Source organism: Perissodus microlepis, chromosome 2, assembly GCF_051167445.1.
Source record: "Perissodus microlepis isolate ML-2025 ecotype Zambia chromosome 2, ASM5116744v1, whole genome shotgun sequence".
Taxonomy (NCBI): Eukaryota; Metazoa; Chordata; class Actinopteri; order Cichliformes; family Cichlidae; genus Perissodus; species Perissodus microlepis.
Window position 1 is genome coordinate 30,012,042 of NC_140462.1, and position 5,694 is coordinate 30,017,735.

Genomic DNA, 5,694 nt, shown 5'->3' on the forward strand with positions numbered 1-5,694 from the left:
TATTAAATATTCCTTTATTGGGTGAGAAAATCAGACCATGTCATAACTGCTTTAAGTCATACAGAATAGATATCAGAGCCTTAAACAGGCTGACTTCTGCTAAATGGGTCAAACTGGGCAGAAAGTATACAAACACATAACATCCTTATAAAATATGATGTAACACTATAGATCAACTTACCTCAGAATATATAAAGCATATAAACAATTACAGCAATATGATGCAACAAACACAGCAGTGCTACTAATCCAAAATACTCAAAGCTTCATAGAACTGAAACAAACATTTATTTTTAGGTCCATTCTGCTGCTGATACATACTTTAGGTTTCTGAATGTTAAACTTGTTTCTGCCTTTCATAGTGTGGAACTTGAAGGCCCTGAGTACTTTCTCCCACACTGAAAACACTGGGAGGATAAAATTATTTGAACATTACCTAATAAGACTGATTCAGGACAGACAATTAGTGATTCTAAACTTTTCTAGCAGTCCTTCACAAACAGGGAACAGTCTGTCTATTCTCTCCATCTGCCAGCTGCTGCTGGCTCTTCCTCCTCCTCTTCCTCACACACTGTTGAGTTTGTCCTGGTGGATCATCAGGGGTGCAAAGCCTCACAGATGATGTGCAGCAGTGGGTCCCTCAGTCTGTCCTCACTCTGGACACTTGCAGTTGTCACACATGGAAATCAAATGTGTGATAAGCTGCAGGATTAAAACACAAGTGTAACTTATAAATGAATGTTCATACTTTTATTCCACAATCAGAGAGAAAGAAACAGAGAGAGAGAGTGAAGGACAGACAGACAGGTGACAGTCTCAGGTGTACACACTGCTACAAAACAGCACAAAAGAAGGAGGATTTAGTTTGTGTTATTACGAAACAAAAAGAGTTCCCAGATGGTACAGTGGACACATGTGTGACTCCTGTGATTAAAGCATCTTTCTTTCAGCTTAACGAGTGAACCGTCAGCTCGTTCAAACACACGTTAAAGTCCGTTTGGCTCGACACCACCGAACAGAGGCAGCAATATAACATAGCTAACATTAACAGTGCAGTGAATCCTGCTTGTGCTGTGATATTCAGGACTGCAAACCGAGCAGCATCACTGACTTTCAGCTTGTTGTGTTTGTGGATATATGACTGACTTTAATTATGCATAAAATCATCACATTCTCTGTAAGATTAAAGTCAACTACTGAACGGCGTATATTTTGAAGTAAAGGCTTTAAAACCAAGTTAGTACAAACATCGCTAATGTCACATAACTTTCCCGACATGTGGCCAACAGTAATGTTTTAATGTTCTTCATTATAAAAATATTTGTGCATAAATAAGTGACATAATATTCAGTACTTACTTCTGAAAGTTTACTCTTCGGCGGCTCCGCTTCCGCCGTTTTTTTCGGCAAAATTATCCACACCACCGCCGCGCTATGAAATCTGGGATATGTTGGGCCCATCCTTAAAATTCAGGGAAATTAAGGACGCATTTGAGGGCCGCATTTCGAGCAGCCTTTGAATTGGGCCAGCCTTCGTCGTGTCGCTGTGACGTAATCGGCCTTAAAATGCGGCCTTTAAGGCTGCAGACCCTGAATTGGGATACAGCCCAAATCCGGTCATTGGTACTTCCTGGCTTGTGTAGTTACTAGGTAACAAAAGCTCAACACTGCCCCTAGCGTCCTGGAGCACTTCCGTTGTGTTTTGGAATTTGCATGTGTTTTGGAGTTTGCATGTGTTTTGGATTTTGCAAGTGTTTTGGAGTTTGGCAGTGTTTTGGATTTTGCAAGTGTTTTGGATTTTGCAAGTGTTTTGGAGTTTGCAAGTGTTTTGGAGTTTGCATGTGTTTTGGATTTTGCAAGTGTTTTGGAGTTTGCAAGTGTTTTGGATTTTGCAAGTGTTTTGGATTTTGCAAGTGTTTTGGAGTTTGCAAGTATTTTGGATTTTGCAAGTGTTTTGGAGTTTGCAAGTGTTTTGGATTTTGCAAGTGTTTTGGAGTTTGTACGTGCTTTGTCTCTAGGGGCCACCGTACCTCAGTACCACACGGAAGCTTCTGTCAGTCATAGCAGACAAGATTTAAAGATTGTATGATAATAAAAACAAAACAGAGAAAAACATAATTGACCCCATATGAGTAAGTGCTTTGGTGACCGTGGGAAGGAAAAACTCCTTTTTAACAGGAAGAAACCCCTAGCAGAACCAGGCTCAGGGAGGGGCGGCAATCTGCCACAACTGGTTGGGGTTAGGGAAGGAAGACAGGACAAAGACACGCTGTGGAAGAGAGCCAGAGATTAATAATAACTAATAATTAAATGCAGAGATGTTTATAAACACTTAATGAGAGAAAAGGGTGAAAAACAGTGCATCATGGAAATCCCACAGCAGCCTAGACTAAGCATAACTAAGGGAGGATTCAGGGTCAACCTGATCCAGCCCTAACTATATGCTTTATCAAAAAGTTTTAAGAATACTGGCACATGGCTCAATACATGAGTGGGGCTCAGAAATAAATTGTCAGGAACATAACATGGAAAAAACACCAGCTCCTGGTAGGTAGGGCAGTCACTTCAAGCCAGTTGCAAAAGTCAACATCAAGTGCAGGATTCACCAAGGAGATGCTCTGTCCCCACTGCTGTTGTACGTAGACCTCAATCCCCTCACCATATCAAGCCATATCATTGACAAGGCTTGGTACGGATACTAACTATGGAATGGAGAAATGGTCAGCCACCTCCTCTACATGGATGACATCAAGCTGTATGCCAAGAGTTAGCAAGACATCAACTCAGTAGTCCACACCTCTAGGATCCACAGCAACAACTGGAGAAGTGTAGTCAGATGGAAAGAAAGGGAAAGTAGTTAGAACTGAGGAAACTGCACTACCAGAAGGCAGCAATGCAGACATCGAGAATAGCTACAAGTACCTGGGGATCCCACAGGGAAACAGGAACTGTTAAGAGGAGCCTAGGAAAACCGCAACCACCAAATACATGCAGATAGTAAGGCAAGTCCTGCAGAATCTGCTGAATTTGAAGAACAAGATCCAGGCAAAAACACCTGGGCCCTTCTCATTGTCAGATAGCCTGCTAGGATAATCAGTTGGCCAAAGAAAGAGAAGGCACTGACATCAAGACAAGGAAACTCCTTGCCGTGCGTGGAAGGTTTCAACCCAAGTCCAGTACTGTGAGACTGTATGCTAAGTGGAAGGAAGGTAGCCAAGGATTAGTGAGTGCCAGAACCACTGTCCAGGATGAAACAAAGATCCATGGGTACATCAGGAAGATAGCCTCAACTGATAGTGTGTTTCGTGAATACCTCAAGCAACAGAAACATAGCTGGAAGAGGAATAAGAAGAGGAACCATCATGGAAGGAAAGGCTGCTGCATGGGATGTACCGCTGGCAGATAGATGAAGTGGCTTATATTGAAAAATCCTACCAGTGGCTTGACCAAGCGACAGCACAGAGGCACTAAGCATGGCAGCACACGAATACGCCCGAAGTACAAATGGCCTGCATTTGTATAGCACTTTACTCAGTCCCTAAGGACCCCAAAGCGCTTTACACTACATTCAGTCATTCACACACTGGCAATGGCAAGCTACATTGTAGCCACAGCTGCCCTGGGGCGCACTGACAGAGGCGAGGCTGCCGGACACTGGCGCCACCAGGCCCTCTGACCACCACCAGTAGGCAAACATGGGGTTAGTATCTTGCCCAAGGATATTTGGCATGCAGCCAGGAGGTAGCCTGGGATCGAACCACCGACCTTCTGATTAGTGGCTGACCTGCTCTGCTACCTGAGCTACAGCCACACCAGGTGGTAGACCTGATGCACTTGTGCATCTTTGCACAGGTGCAGGCTGTGCAAAGAGGCCCATAAGACAATCCAGCACATAGCGAGCTAAGATTCTGTGGGACTTCCAGATACAGAAAGACAAACAGGTGATGAACATAGTAGTGGTGGATAAGCAGAGGAAGGCAGTCGTAGTGGCAGATGTAGCTATCCTGAGTGATAGCAACATCAAGAAAAAGAAACACGAGAAGCCAGAGAAATAGCAAAGGCTGACAGACGTTCTTAAGAAGCTGTGGAAGGTGAGGATACCAGCAGTCCCCGTAGTAATTGGAGCACTCAGGGCAGTAACCCCCAAACTGGGTTAGTGGCTCCAGCAGATCCCAACAACATTTCGAGATGTCCATCCAGCAGAGTGTAGTCCCAGGAAAAGCAAAGATATTGCCCAGGACCTTCAAGTTAACAGGCCTCTGGTAGTGGGCTTGAGCTTGAAGGATAAGGGGTGAGTTGGAAATTTACATAGCAATGTTGATGTTAGTATGGCGAATAACAGCTGAGAATGTTAATAAAACATGTAATCTGTCATTTAACAGTTTCACATGAAGTACACAGGAACATGACTGTTTCATTATTTTTTATTAATGTTTGAAAGAGATAATCATGAAAATGTTATTTTAATGTGATTGATTAAAATCTTAATATTAAAGTCTGACTTGTACTTTTCAAATATATCTTAAAATGAAATTTTCCAGAAATGTGTATACAGTTGCACTCATTTAGAGTTCAGGTAAGTGTCCTACTTTTGCAGACAAGCTGTCCTATTAAACCCAAAAAACCTCACTGAAATAGGAGGCAGCTGGATCTTTTTCAAACCTTTACACAAGCATGTTGACAAAGGTTGTCCCATTTCAGAAACAGCTAATTGTGTAAGTGAATTTGGAAATGATGTTAAATTTTTACCAGATTATTATACCATATGAATTTACACTAATATTATAGCAATATTGGTAGAAATAAAAAAGGACTTAAGTTAATCTTTTTCTTTTTTATTGTGTATTTTTGTCTTTTTCTGTCAAATTAAATATACTACAAAAGTGCATAGAGAGTTGGAGAGAATGTGTGAATCCTTAGCTGTGAAAAGCATTGGTCTGAGTACTGTTAAGCTTATTTATATAGCATATTTAAACACAACAGCTGTTGACCAAAATGATGCACAATAAACAATAAACCAAGTACAATCAGTAAAGGAATAGAAAGAGAAAACTAAAATGCAAAACAATGACTATGCTTGAGTGTGGGCACTCGGCACAATTCTCCGTGGTTTTCAGGGTTTTCCATTAGGTCATAGTACCCGGTACCAAGTACGTTTTTTGTTCCTGCTCAGCCAGGGTTCCAAGCAATCCGAGCAGGTACTAAAATGTGACATCCTCAGACTGCATGCCACTGATTGGCTGGTCAGTAGCGTCACTCGATGATTCATGAGAACATCTCGAAAATCAAGGCCACCATTCATGAAACCCAGCAATGGGGGAAATGGCTACGAAAAACAACACTGTGGTCCCAGAGTCTGACGAAAAAGCCACAGACCTAGCAGCAGGTATATTCTTGCCTTGACATACACCTTTGTTGTAGCGCTCGTGTCGCATATTAATTATGTTGCGGACGCTCTGACACCTTTGGGAACCCGCAAAGTAAAAACTTCATTGCTCTGCCTAACCATTTGTGTTTTGCTGCGTACATGACAATAAACTTCTTGAATCTTTAAACTTGACAACAACCACACACATTAGGTAGTTGTGGATTGTAATGGAAAACCAGTCGATCAGTTGTGGCTATCCGTGGCGAGTCGATCCGATGATGTACCAATGGCAGAGGAGATTCTTTGTTTTTTTTGTGGGGTTTTTTG

At 42.1% G+C, this 5,694-nt stretch overlaps 1 long non-coding RNA gene across 1 annotated transcript; it reads right to left on the minus strand.

Annotated features, from left to right (window-relative positions):
* Positions 1-1,733, minus strand: LOC146392891 (uncharacterized). Its single transcript, XR_014802919.1, has 2 exons — positions 1,359-1,733; positions 1-702 (listed from the first exon to the last, which is right to left on the minus strand). It is a non-coding gene; the product is annotated as an uncharacterized LOC146392891 (long non-coding RNA).
* Positions 1,734-5,694: the final 3,961 nt, after the last annotated feature.